Source organism: Engraulis encrasicolus, chromosome 6 (genome assembly GCF_034702125.1).
Source record: "Engraulis encrasicolus isolate BLACKSEA-1 chromosome 6, IST_EnEncr_1.0, whole genome shotgun sequence".
NCBI lineage: Eukaryota > Metazoa > Chordata > Actinopteri > Clupeiformes > Engraulidae > Engraulis > Engraulis encrasicolus.
In genome coordinates this window covers 44,383,032-44,396,963 of record NC_085862.1, presented here as the reverse complement: position 1 = coordinate 44,396,963, position 13,932 = coordinate 44,383,032, and the positions used below count along the sequence as shown (strand labels likewise).

Genomic DNA, 13,932 nt, shown 5'->3' with positions numbered 1-13,932 from the left:
TGTGGTCAACATCAGTGTTGCCAGATGTGTCTGATCAAATCCCGCCGAAAAGATGCTGAAAAAACGCCTGGAGCCGCTAAATTCCACCCAATTTCAACAAATTGAATTGGTTTCTATGGGCATAAAACTGCAGGAAAAAAAAGCCAAATGGCTGATATTTCCCTTTTTTACCCGCAGACGGTTATCCCAAGCAGTAAAATGGGCGGGTAACTGCCCAATCTGGCAACACAGGTCAACATGCCCATTCACACCCTCAATCTAGAGCATCTCAACAGATTGAGACATAAATAGACAACTATAGTGATGTACAAGTCATTATTCATATAATCCCGATGAAAAAAGTAATGCCAAAAGAAATCGTGAATACTTCTTTTCTCTACGGTTAATATTTAAATGGAACGCTGTTAATTTCTCCAAAGCGCTGCAACATACTATTTCTCACAGACGGGACAAAAAAAATGAGCTACTAAAAAAAAGGGACCCTTCCAAGCCGCTATTAAGAAACTGATCATAAATAATAAATAATTCAGTCTGATCGTGAGGCATTATTCAACAGGATGATTAATTTTTAAGAAAGGGGAAGGCAACACACAACATAAATTGGGCGTCACAAAAAAATGGCCGGCAAATGCAAGCATTCAAGAACCTGTCATGGCCGGGGAGGGGGGGGGGGGGGATCCCATCTAGCCTGAATAAGAGATTGGCAGAGTCCACAATGAGCTCCATAGAAAAGTGTGATATTTACGACTACAAAAGATGGCGTACAATCCGGGTAGCGTGTTAACCCTTTCCCCTTGGCCAATTTGGTGACTAATTAAGTCTTTGTGTACCAAAAGGACACAAAGAGCTAATGAATGCAGACTGTTTCCAACCCCTGATTTTCACAAAATACTAAATGTTTCCTCATAACTTACTGAACTACATGATGAAAATTATCGCTATATAATTATATTGCTGCTCACAATACAGTTAAACAACAGTGAAGTTTCCTCATGAAATGAACATACAGCATTCACGTGCTACCTGGGTCAAAGGTGATCTGGGACAAAGGTTCTGCAAGTGCCTTTTTTTTGGCAGGAAGTTTGACTATGGTACTGGGCAAGTGAAGAAAATGAATGACAAGGATCAAGGAGACTCCTCCTGCCACACCCTCCACATACATTCTGTGACAGCATCCCACACTCAGCATCGTCACAACCACACACACACACACACACACACACATACACACACACACACACACACACACACACACACACACACACACACACACACACACACACACACACACACACACACACACAAGCCACTCCCTCTCTCTCTCTCAAACACACACCACCACCAATCACTAGTGACTTGCTCTCTCTCTCTCTCTCTCTCTCTCTCTCTCTCTCTCTCTCTCTCTCTCTCTCTCTCTCTCTCTCTCTCTCTCGCTCTCTCTCTCTCTCATTCTCTCATATTCTCTTGCTCTCTTCTCCCCCTTTCTCTCCCTTGCTCTCTCTCCCTCCCTCTCTCTCTCTCTTTCTCTCTCTCTCTCCCTCACACATACACACAGAGAAAAACACCTCCTCCCACGCCAGACCCTGATCAGCGAGACAGCCTGCCCTCACATCAGAGGATCTCGAGATCACAGCAGAAACACACAACACACAACACAGCAGACCCAAAGAAGGAAGGAGGTTAATGTTATCAACCAACATGGTCCAGTTGCTTACTCTCGAAGGGCTTGGGCCTAGGGATGCAAACGATTCATCGATTAATGGACTTTGATCGATCAATGCATTAATCGATTAAAAAACATTAATCACAATTAATCGCCGATTCAACTGACAAGACACCCAGGTGAAATGGACATGTAAAGAGTGTGTGTGAAGAGGGGAATAGTGGGAATATTTAAATCACCTTTGAATTAAAGAATTTAAATAGAATTATTTTTCGAGAAACATTGAAGTTCCAGGGGAAAAACGCCGCTTATCAATTAATCGTAAGTCAATCGATAGGGCAATCAACTAATGATTAATGAATTAATCGATAACTTGCATCCCTACTTGGGCCTAAAACATACTGTATAAAATCATAACAAAAAAGGGACACTACAAAGGAAAAAAGTGCCAGCATACATTATGCATGGTATAAAATGGTGGTAGATTAAATAGAGTTTAAAAATGAGATTTTAAAAAATGTCACACTTAAAAAACACTGGGTCAGTTTGCAATTTAATGATGCGTCTCCAGTGAAAATCAATTTCCTGATCATCAGTGATGATGATGATCGTGGTCAGGCAGAGATGCGGCAGATACATTCAATCCCCACGCCAGCCGCTCAAAAAGGATTCCGCTTTTTTAAGCAACCTTAACCTGGCCTCATCAAGCCTCTCCATGTATCCCACGAACAATGAAGTCAGTGTGCTTTTAACAGTTCTCTATAGCTGAGGGAGATAGTGTGAGAGAGCCAGAGACATGGGGAGAAGAGCCTTATTAGCCTTTCAATTAGATCCAGTTTCACTGTGAGTACTGATTCACATCCCCGAGCTCTGCGGGCCCGGGGATCGCGATGCGAGCGAGCGCTAGTGCCCGCCCGGGCCTTGATTGTGCTCGGATCGTTACGTTTTCATTAACATGTGTTAACCACAAGGCCCTGCGAGTGATTGTGATGCAAACGCGGATCACTGCGCGCAACCCGTACCTAATGGCAGTAGTGCCCCTGACAGGCCCACCAGCCCTGCCTGCCTGCATGCCTTTTCTTCTTGTGGGACGAGCACCGCTCTCTTTCCAATGAGCTGCACACTGCAACATGGCGCGCCTCACTGAGTGTCCAAAGTGTCCTGGCAGACCTCAAGAATCTGCCCACTGGGTGTGCCAAAAGCCTTACAGTGTCTTCGGCGAGGAGAGCTGAGCCGAGCTGCCCCAATACACTTTCATGCATTTAAACATGGCCGTGCACTCTACCAGGGAAGGACAGGGTCAGAAGAACGTTTCTTTTTTCTTTTTTTTACCTTTTTTTCAGGAGGAAAGACCACACGCACACAAAAAGAAAAAGCAGAAATAAAATGTGGCGCCCCAAAAAAGTCGACCTCTGGCAGAAGACTGCTGAAAGGTTTTCTGATGTAAGAATCAGTGACAAGGTTATCAGCTCCAGCCACTGTTAGCATTGGAGCAACCCTCGGTAGCTAACTGAACACTCTAGATACGCAGCAGCACACACCAGTAATGCTGTAGGCTTCGCACATTTTTACAGCCTCATTCTGAGCTACTATATCGGTATAGCCATTTTAAGGTTAAACAAAAAACTGACTGGCTGACACCTGGAACAGTGAAGAGCATCACTTGGCTCAGACGGTGTCTCTGCTGCCTAGCTTCTGTAAATGCACCCTGGACCAAACAGTCAATTTATTACACACCCAGACAGCCGAAAATAATCACACATTCGGCGTAAAAATCGGCTTGAGAAAATTCACACGCCAGTTTTATGACACATGAACACTGGTCAATTACCATGACAACAACAACAGCTCTTGGGATGGAGAAAGTATGTCTGCTTTTTTTTAAGAGAAAAAAACCATACTATCTTCAAAAGGCTGTCTTTTCAAAGCTGTCTCTGTGAGAAGACTTCCTTGGTGACGATGAGCACAGAGCTGTGTACAACAGGAGATTATCTTCTTCAGAGATTAATGTGGGCGACGGTAATTGCATAAATAGTTCAAATCCTTGATTCCGACATGATGACAAAACAAAACAAACACCTGTCTGAGCATTGTAGCAGACTGCTGTGAAGAGACACCACAAACCAAGCAGAACGATACATTTTCTGACATTTTTTCCACATCTGGTCTACTCTTGAATCTGGGAAAAGGAAAAACGTATAATGAATCAGCATCAGTTATCTGAAACTACGGAAGGGCTACAGTGAATTCCACAAACTTGACCATCTCAGATCATCTAAAATCCAAATCAAGGCATATACACAGTATATGAGTAATAAATAAAAATGAAAGAATCAATAATTAAATAAACGGGTGGCCAGAAACCTTGAAAAACCTATGAAGCACCCATCAGTGACATCAGCGAAGGCCTAGGCAATTTATCAGGCGCTTTGAACAATTAAACTTCAATTGAACGTCTTAGCCTTCCCCAAGGGTCCTCTGGACTTTCTTTTGAAGAATACAAATCAACGCATATGCACATATACGTCAATGAAAAATGAATATTAAATCATACAATCTAAAGGAGTTAACAGGTTTCAAGAAACCTTGAAAAACCTGGAAAGCAACTGATTGAGAAGAAAGGACAGAAAATATATAAGCGAAGTCAATTTATCAGGCTTTGAACAATCGTGTTTCAATTGCAGGTCTTGGCCTGCCCCAAGGGGGTCTCTGGACTTTCTTTTGAAGAAAGTGGACTTAGGATGCAGTCACGACAGTTTAGCCAATACTCGCTATCGCTTCCCCTGGGGTCCGCAGTCAGAGAAATACCATAAGATACAGCTCTTGGCAAACAATACAGAAAAAGGACATGGCCTATACGTGACTGGGCAAACTTGAGTGAGTTACTCAGCCAGCAAGCAAGGGAGTAGACAAGTAAGTGGTGGACGTGTGTGTGTGTGTGTGTGTGTGTGTGTGTGTGTGTGTGTGTGTGTGTGTGTGTGTGTGTGTGTGTGTGTGTGTGTGTGTGTGTGTGTGTGTGTGTGTGTGTGTGTGAGTGTGTGCGTGTGATCTTGCGCGTGTGCGTTTGTGCGAACGTGTGTGTGTGCATGCTTGTGTGAGTGAGAAAGAGTAATGAATTCATATAAAAAAAGTAAAAATGTAGAATTGAAAGGATGGTTTATCCGGCCATGCTTTTGAAAAGAGTATCCACATTGAAAATATCCACCATGAAATATGAACATCTGTTCTTGGCATGTTATTACTTTGTGCGTGTGTGTGTGCGTGTGTGTGTGCGTGTGGGAATTTGTGTTCTTCTGTTTGGTTATCTATCTGTGTGCTGACCAATTGTTTGGCTGTTTGCAGAAGACACCTCCATCTAGTCTGAAGTCCAATTGTCAAGGGTGTTTTTTCCTTCAGTCATTTTCAGGATTATTACGGTCATCCACAGAGGAGAGCAACCATTCAACTGAAAATGGCCAAAAATGTCACCTTTCTAGACACCACACCAGACAGAAACATCTTTTCTGTTTTTGTTATTTTTTGTTGTTGCGGCTTGTTGTTTTTCCCTATGACTAAGCCTGTCTCTCAACGCCCCTCACAAATTTTCCAAATCTGACGGCTCACCTATTCATTTCAGGCTCAATAGCCGGTCTATACAAGTGGGTACTTTAAAACCAAAAGCCCAGAAAACGTCATCTGGAGCTGTGGTCAAGACGATCATCTCTCGGGGGTAGCCTTTTAGGGCCAATGGTTTATAGACCATGTAATGTGTCTCTATCAGCCAAGAAGGCCATCTTCACATCCCAGGCATATTATGCACATGCTTCACCAGGGTATTCATCAAATCCTGAATAACCCCATGGAGTGCATGATGATGATAGTAGATATTCTCAAGGTACCGTCCAAAATATATATGTTTATCCTAAAATAAAATATAAAATAGAATAGCTTCTCATATTTGAATTGCCAATAGACGGAATATCACCATTACCTGAAATGAAGGCGCCATGCCCCTTTCAGGGTTTATATATCTATGAATGTGCATGCTGTCTGTTTTTTATTGCCCTTGTATCCTGAATATGATGTCCTTGTATCAAGTACTAAGCCCATATACCATATTCTGTGTCTCCAGATGTCATTGGGCTATTTTTGAAATGACAGTTTACTGCTGCTACCGTACTGTCAATTATCACCACCAAGTCCAAGTTGTCTTCTGTCTACTTCATGACGAGAGGCATACACACACATTGTCCTTTCTTGAAAGGTATCATACATCTGATGTTTTTAGTACACACTTACTCTCCTTTGTGCACACTCGCTGCGAGTGAAGCCTTTAAAAACACGCTAAAGACATGAAGAAAGGAATTACTAACACAAAGGAAGCATACGTCTATGTGTGACCTACAAAACAGCTAAAAGAATGTGAAATTCTTTTTATATGCAACAAATCTATTATAGATTTTTTTTGAGTAGGGATGAAACACATTCCATTTCACATACAGAGAATTCAATTACGTTACACAGGTTTTTCTTGGTAAACATTCCTTCATGGTATTTTGAAAATATTTGTCTCCAGTCGAGAGACAATTGCTCAACAATTGTCTCCACTCTTATAGTGAAATGACAAACTAGTCCCCCAACACTGGCTCTGGAGTGTATTTCACAAATACATGCACGCGCACACACATATGCAGGGGTTGTCTCTCTCTCTCACACACGCACCCCCCCCACACACAAACACACACACCAAATCAGTCCCATATTCACAGCCCCCCAGAAAAGGAGTCAGAGAAAATAAAATTCTGGGTTGACACACTCATTGAAGAAAATACTGATAGGGGTGCAGTAGAGCTCTTTAAAAGGCACCCAATCCCAACAAAGACACACACACACACACACACACACACACACACACACACACACACACACACACACACACACACACACGCACAGACACAGTAAGTCACACACACACACACACACACACACACACACACACACACACACACACACACACACACACACACACACACACACACACACACACACACACACACACACACACACACACACAGACCAAAATGTCATCATATCATTAAATTTGCAAACCAGTGTAAGACGGGTGGGTCTGTCTTGTTTAAGTCTGCACTTCTAAGCGTGGACGTGATGTATTTGCCTCTGTGAAGGCCCAACTGTGCCCCTTGCACATGTCTGTATAACCCCCCACTCTCCTCCTGCCCTCTCTCCTTCTCTCTCTCTCTCTCTCTCTCTCTCTCTCTCTCTCTCTCTCTCTCTCTCTCTCTCTCTCTCTCTCTCTCTCTCTCTCTCTCTATCTCTCTCTCTCTCTCTTCATCTTTCTCTCTCTGATGAGCAGCCAGGACTTGAGCTTAATAACTGTTGTTTGCTCAGAGCTTTGCCATCCCAAACTCCTAGCACTGACCCAGAAATGGAATATTTTCCCAGGCTTTCTTATTTAGCAGGGGCCCGATAAGACACCAATCATTTCAGACCGTGCATGTGTGTGTGTGTGTGTGTGTGTGTGTGTGTGTGTGTGTGTGTGTGTGTGTGTGTGTGTATGTGTGTGGGTGGGTGGGTGTATGTGTGTGTGTGTGTGGGTGGGTGTGTGGGTGTGTGTGTGTGTGTGTGTGTGTTTGTGTGGTCGTGTGTATGTGAGTGTCTAAGTTTGCTTAAATGAGAGAGGGGGTGGGGGGGAACGTGTGTGTGTGTGTGTGTGTGGGGGGGGAGGGGGGTGCTGTATTGTGACTGGGTTGGTTATTATTAATAATAATAATAATAATAATTAAAGTATTATTACTACTACTATATTATATAATGATAGTAATAATGATAATAACAATAATAATATTCATGCAATGTTTTTTAAATGTTAATGTTGTTATTATTATTGGCTATTGGCACAACAAAAGTTATATTACTTGCATTAAGCCTTCCTGAAATCGCAGCCATATTTTGTTGAAGTGTGTGCCTCCACCTGCGAAAACTAAAAACCTCTTATTTTAGAAAAACAAACATATATATTCAGATCATCAGCCGCAATCCTGATATGTTACCCTGTATGAAAAGGGAGGAATTCAGGATTGCGTCACGAGTTGCACAGGACGAATGGAAAATCACATTTCCCCCAAATTGCAGGGCGGAAACATCCAGGCGGCTCCCTGCTCAACAGAGCACTGCCGCGACCACACCCCCCTCTACTCTTACCCCTCCCTCCTCCCCTCCCAGCCTATTCCACCCGAAGCATGGGCACACACACACACACACACACACACACACACACACACACACTCCCTCCTCCCCTCCCAGCCTATTCCACCCGAAGCATGGGCACACACACACACACACACACACACACACACACACACAACCTATTCCACACTAGAGTGTGGCTCGGGCCGTATTTTTCTGTCCGAGCCCGGCCCTCAGCCGACAGAAAAGTGATCGACCCCGACCCGAGCCCTAGACTATTTAAAATGTTTGTGTCCGAACCCGTCCGAAGCCCGAGACCACTGTAATAACAACAGAACCTGTGCGCAAGCAAGATTTTCTATGTGGGCTCCTCCATACTCAAAATAGCACGTGATAAATAGCCAAGATAGGCAAAGACGTTAGGATGAGGCAATTTGCAGTAGCCTAATTTAGTTACGCACGCATAGTAAGTATAAACACACACACACACACACACACACACATGTGACAGCGCACCTTATGTTTCCTTCGGTTAGACTAACCAGAGATGTTGAGTGCGGTGACCAAATGCATGGGAGGGGCGTGAGAGGAAAGGCGAAAACTAGGGAATACGTTTTGGATGCAGTCAGCACGCTATCGAAGCATTTGTTACGTTACTGTTAATGCAAATAAATCCCCGCGAGCCCTGTGAAGCTGCTGCTCCTTGTCGTTAAGAAGGATGGGCTATAATTTAACCCAGAAGAACCTGTTCGGCCCCCAAGAGAATGTCATTTCCCCTGATGTCCATGCGGTCAATATAAAATCAGGAAAGGTTGCACGCGCATAGTTACAACTGTACAGTGAAAGTGACAACAATTAAGAAGGGCATGACATGTCACAGCGGACAACATAGTAACAGGAAACCTCTCCTACCTTACTCCACGTAGCTTGTGCATCTTCTTAGTTATCCATATTATGCTCCTTGCTAGCACATGCTGGAAATGTAATCCTTGGCGAACAATGCAGTGACAAACTTCGTCATTTTATGTTCAACATTCAAGACAGCCTCGGCATGCTAAAACATGGCCTAGGCTACACTAGGCCTACAACAAAAGACCACGCGTCCGCTGACAACTGTTGATTTGGCGCTTATTAAGAAAACAAGTTGACTAGGCATCCCTACTCGGCTGACTGGGAGTGAGCGTCCATGTCGCCGCTGGTAACTGGCGCGCGCATACAGCCAATAATAATCACTCGCACGAGTAGCCTACCAACATTTTCATTTATGCATATTCAATTATTTATTTTTAATCACAAAACTGCCGTTTGCATGAACTGAAACGTTTCCTCTGGTTGCTTAAAATTTTCACAATGTCTGTTTGCTTCAAGCCCGAGTCCGACCCGAGTCCGACAGATATTCTATTTTTTTTGTCCGAGCCCGGCCCGGCCCGTCGGGTTCCGACCAGGCCCGTCGGGCTTCGGTCGGGTTGCCATGCTCTGGTTCAAATACACACACACACGCACACGTTGCCGAAGTGGCGCGCGATTGGTTCCCACCGCCTTGTTTGTTCCCCTTTGAAGATGAAGATGAGCACATGACTCACACGCATACTATGGTTTTGAGATTTAAAATAAGAGCATGTCCCTCATTAGCCTGGGAATACATAAGGATGCCTGGTATACATGCTACACAGCTGAGCAATGACACCACCAACACCAACAGATTTCATCACACACTACTCTCTGTGTGGGTGTGTGTGTGTACCCGTATGTTTGTGTGTGCGTACCCGTGTGTGTGTGTGTGCGTGTGTGTGCGCGCGTGTGTGTGCGCGCGCGTGTGTGTGTGTGTGTGTACATGCGTGTGCGTGTGTGTGTGTGCCTGTGCGCCCGCGTGTATACATGTGTGTTTGTGTTCTAGGCTAATTAATTCATCATTTCAAAGATTTCTTTCAGTCTTAAAAAGCTAAATGTTGGTATTCAATCTGCTAAACATTTCCAAGAGAAGTGAGGAAGTGAACTGTATTCGTTGGAGGGCTCTCTGAAGGGCTCGACTGACTGCGGCCTAGTGCTCTGGAGGTTTTTTTTAAAGGAGCATTCCCTTCACAGCGAGAACGAGAGACACACGGACTAGCAGGCAAAACCATAAAGGATAAATATGCCCCAGTTTCCGGCATCACGCAAAAATAAAACAAAAATAGTTCAATATTGTTTTAAGGGAAGGCGCATTTGCCATGCAGAGCCTGGCACCGGTAATATGGCCTGACCCTGATACATTTGCGGAGATATTCAACTTCACCGATCGATTGCCTTTTTTATGTCATATATGGAATATGGCTGTCCTTTTTTTCCTCAATGCAGTGGTCTCGGGCAAGGCCGGCGAGGGCTGCTTGATACAAATTCTTTTTTTATTTTTTTTTAAAATAAATTGGAAAATCAAGAACAGGTCTTTTCATGCGAAACATAAAGAAAAGGGCAGAACAACAACAAAAAAACAGACAGAGAAGAAATGAAGGATGAGACATCCCATCAGACTCATATAAACAACAGCTGCACTTCTTTTCAAAAATAAAGCCTCTGATGCTCACTCTCTCTCTTTCTTCCTCTTTTCTTTCTTCTCTCTGGCTCCCCCTCTCTCTATCTCTCTTTCTCTCACTGGCTCTGTCCTGTCGCTCTCCCACTTCCCCCCTTGTCACAAAAAGTTAGCATCGAAATCAATAAATAAATGTGGGCGAGACTGAGCACAGAAGAAGGTACCATCAACTCCACAAAGGGATGGGGCAACAGCAGACAATACGATGGAAAATCGTTGGTGGTGCATGTGGTTCGACATAGACGCTAGCGACAATTGCCATTTCGACCGTGTTTCGTATTATAGCTCGATGATTACAAAACACGACATTCCACATTTTTTTTAACTTTCTTCAAAGTATTTTTCTTTTATTCCTTTGTGATTTAACACTACGACTTATTTGTGTTTTCGTGAAGACCTGGGCCGACTGAAATTAAGGGATATGGGCCCATTGTGTGAAAGAGAATGTACTATGCTGAAAGAATAAACGTCGAATGAGTTTTGAGGTTTATGTCACTGCAAATAGTCAGGCGAGAAAGGGGTGCGCGCGCACACACACACGCACACACACACACACGCACACACGTACGCACACACACACACACTTATACACAACGGCAAGCAAGGGTGCACATACTTAAACATACAGAAACACACAAAAAAGGGTTCAATTACACACAGGGACACAGAGACCTGCACTGAGGGACACATGGTCACAAACAAATACACAAGTCCGCACACACACACACACACACACACACACACACACACACACACACACACACACACACACACACACACACACACACAGTCAACTAATACATTAAGCATACACAAAAACTCTCGGTCATACACACACACACACACACACACACACACACACACACACACACACACACACACACACTGAATGCACAAAGGCATTTGTGGCAGCCTATAAGTCTAATGCTGTCCTTATCCCCATCACGCCTTCCTTGGCCTTTTGGCCTTGGCTAAAAACTAATGGGGCACAGGGATGAAGTTCGCCCTATTGAGGAGGGCTATGAAACCACTTTGAAATGCAAAGCAGCACCAAGAAAACAGTGGGAACTCGCACTCGCTCCCATTCAAACAAACCCCAAATGGTATCTGGTTATACAGGGGCCACACATACATTGAATAGCGCCCAGCAATAAATATCCAGCAGCACAAGTTCTTCACCCCGATAAAATATTCTGCATTATTCAACAAAATACAACAAAAAAGTATCTATGCTATGCTATGGTTAGGACAATTGTCTTCTTTAAGGATAATTAAACACACTGCCAGTACAGCCTATCAAATTCAAAGTAAGATGCAAAGCACACAGGGAGGGTTTCAGCCAGGGTATGTGAATGAGAGTGAGATAAAGATCAGCACCGGTTACACTGAGTGTAGCCAGCATGGCCGCCTGTGCAGAGGCCAGGGCAAATAGCATGTCCTATTGATCAGGAAATCCGCTTTCTATTTCTCTGCCCAACCGAGCAGCCGTCAGGTCGTAAAACATGCCAAGCCACTGGAGATGACCCTTCTGCTCCAGCGCCGTCTTCCCCAGCCGTTAACACATGGTTGACAAGAGGGGCTAGGGTGTTGTTCAATAATGCATGGCCAGTGAAAGGATCTAATTTTACAGCCAAAGTGCCCAGTGTTTTCAAGGATTTAAACCCACTCTTGCGTCGAAGTTACTTTCCATTTCAGATGTTAGGGGGAAGTTCTTTTGTTTCTTTTATCTTTTGAGATTGGCCCTATTGGTCCTATATAAGTCTAGCTAATTTTCTCAAATGTTAAATGTGTAAATTAGGACCGAGTGTGTGTTCTTTGACTTCCAATTGTCATGAAGGGACCGCTAAGGCCGCTACGACGGGGTATTGCTTACCCATTGTAGTGCAACAAGACGCAAACCCGTACCCTCGGCACCCTGAAAACACCCCCAACTTTTGTACGAAGACTATTCTTTTGAGATTAATATAGCGCTTATGGATTTCATACGACCCCACAGCCGCCGTGTTTCGATTCTTCTTGACACTAACAAAAACCACAACGACCGTCCAAAACCAGTCCACATTAGATTGAGCTTGATTACATACTTCCCAATTAGTATTGGCATCATATGCAGCATTTCCATTAGGAGTAATCGCGCTATTCATCATTGTTATGTGATTGTTGCACTGTTGTTCAAAGTATTCTTCTGGGAAATACAATCCGACAACGGTAATTACCCTGTTATAATGTTTGCAAACGTGATTTACGCCGAGGAGACATTGACGACCCATAAAGTTATCCAAACTCTTCAACTCAGTTCCCATAAGTTTGCATACACGAATAAAGTCTTTTACGCGTTGCGCGTAATAGCCACATCTAATTCTAGCCGTCTAACTAGCCTATATCTACTTGTAGAAGCGAAGTCCCACATCAACGCAAAACGGAGTGCTGTTAAACATCGCCTTACCTTCCAGAGAGATGCTGCAACGGTGGCGGAGAGAGTGGCACAAAAAATCAGTAGGATGGTGGAAATGGGGAGTTGAGGGTTTGCAGGCATGTGAGAGGGGGTCCACTGCAGCTCAGTACACAGCAGGCGGCATGGAGGGACGCGCTGCGGGTCTGAGGCATGCTCCACTTCTCTGGGACAGACAGGGCTTAATCAGGCAGCGGCTCTCTCTGTGAGTTCGCACATCCCCGATGACAGGGACAACAGTTCCATGACAGAGTGCTATCAGTCTACAGGCATCAACGCCGCTGATTTACCATTTATTCGTTACTTCCCTTCAGCCTTGGAGCTATCGTTACTCACATCGCACAGTGAGCAAGAGCTGGAAAAGATCAAGGAAACAGGCGAGCAACAGCAGACCTGCGATTCTGTCTTGATTTTAAAACTGCAAAAGGGGAAAAACGGCCATTCCTTTTCTTTTTATGCAATTCCTCTATGTCCCTTGAACAATAATGCAATGCGTTACGAGCGCAAAAGTTTAAACTCTCGTTTGGAGAAGGTCCTGCGCTCAGCACACAGAGTGACTAGACAGAGAGCCACGAGCTTCCCGTAAACACTGCTAGCGCAGTGAGTCGAGTGCAGACTGGCTTCTGCAACGGGTTGTCTGTGAATGAACTGCTTTCAAAACCCGGCATGGAGTCCCCAGCCTCACTGACTTGGAACCACTGTAGCAAAAAAAAAAAAAAAAAAACCGTCGGTAATCACATAAACATATTATCATGTCCAGCAAGCTTAAAACTCGACTTAGGGTCCCGGTTGTAGCAAAAGAAGATTATAATGGACAGCGTAGTAGATTATAAGTATGCACTATATTGGCCATTTTCCACTCCATTTGAGCCACTGCATACCCCGGGCAGGCTACTGGAAGCTCGCCGTCTCACCGAGCGGCAGTCCAACCCATAGCAATGAGAACCCTCACTTGCCATCTCCAGACATCAGAAGCGGGGAATAAAGTGTGATCACCAACTTCTGACGACTACGGACAGTGTTGCTGAGCTGAGGGGAAATACCATCGCGATTTTTAGATAG

The 13,932-nt window shown here is 44.3% G+C and overlaps 1 protein-coding gene across 6 annotated transcripts in view; it reads right to left on the bottom strand.

The window, feature by feature from the left end:
• adgrl2a (adhesion G protein-coupled receptor L2a) overlaps positions 1-13,472 on the bottom strand; it is a 113,825-nt gene extending 100,353 nt beyond the window's left edge. For all 6 annotated transcript variants that reach the window (XM_063201722.1, XM_063201724.1, XM_063201728.1 and 3 more), the window contains exon 1: positions 12,865-13,472. The gene's annotated coding sequence lies outside the window, so the exon portion shown is untranslated. The remainder of the gene's footprint in view (positions 1-12,864) is intronic.
• Positions 13,473-13,932: the final 460 nt, after the last annotated feature.